Genomic DNA, 1,344 nt, shown 5'->3' on the forward strand with positions numbered 1-1,344 from the left:
GCTGACATCAGAAGTTCCTAGAATCTAAGAAAAAAAAGATGACATCCCCAAAAGTGAAAAACTCATCTTCTTCTGGCAGCTTTCTTGCCCACCGTCAGTCTCCTTTTTCTCAGTCATGATTGTTAAACTGCATCAGTCTCCTTTTTCTCAGTCATCTTGTTAAACTGTGTAGATATATTAGTAGAATGCTTAGTAAATTATCTGTCATAACTTTTAAATTCTTTTTTGCAGAGAGTTTTAATGTCTATTTCTCTTGTCACATTATGTTCTTATTATGTTCATATTATGTTCATGACAAGGAGTGATGATAGGTTAAGATAATATTTACGTACATAAAATTTGAGTAATTTTTTTCATGTTTTCCAACATCTTAAAACAAAAGACTATGTATAATGTCTAGAGTCACTGAATTATATTTAGACTATTTTGTATACTTTTAACAGTAGTTTTTCAAACAATCCCAGTAGTATATTTCTTTTTTTTTTCCATTAAATTTTTATTTTGTCAATATACAATGTATATGATTATTATGNAGGAGCCATTATCTTTTCTACCTGTGCAACAATATGAACATGATCCTGGTGAGAGAAGGTCTTCTTCTTAACAATCCTGAAACACATTTTATCACGGTATGGCACACATATCCCCACTTTCTCCAGTCACAGATCCTGTTAACATTTGAAGACCTGAGATCATCATCTGATTGATTTTAGAGCTAAAGAAGAATTTCCAGAAAGCGTAGCTAAAATGTAGGTACGAAATGTCAGGAGCCTCCATGTTCACATCTCATACTCTCAATCTTAAATGTTGATACTTCCTTATAATAATAATATCACTGAGCATCTGAGTTGAGAAAAAATATCAGAAAAATGATTTTGTGAAGAATATGATTCCTCTTCAACCAGGATCAGAACGTGAGCCAGACTGCCTCAGTATGGATTTCTACATCTCTACTTATTGGCCAAGAAGTGTTGGAAAGGTTACTTAACTTTTCTGTGTGCCTCAATTATAAAGACTGTAAAGCGCAAATGAAATAATACTGCAAAGGATTTAAAAGAGTTTGCAGTACTTAACTGACAAATGATGTGGCAGAGAAAGTCATGGGCTGCAAGTTAGGACACCAGAAGGTAAGCTTGGATTGCCACTACCGTTGGAAGACTATCAGTGAATCTAGCCCATTTGTACTTAACTGTGCTGCGAGGCAATTAGTGTACCTGTTGTCTGAAATTATCCTTTTCATGGAAAATTTTCCCAGCAAACCAAGGATCTAACTAAACTCAGATTGTCACAAAACACTTGCATTCCTAAAGCAAGTTGTGCAATGTGAAAAAGTGAGAATGGGAA

The sequence above is a fragment of the Galeopterus variegatus genome, unplaced genomic scaffold (assembly GCF_000696425.1).
Source record: "Galeopterus variegatus unplaced genomic scaffold, G_variegatus-3.0.2 Scaffold11305, whole genome shotgun sequence".
Taxonomy (NCBI): Eukaryota; Metazoa; Chordata; class Mammalia; order Dermoptera; family Cynocephalidae; genus Galeopterus; species Galeopterus variegatus.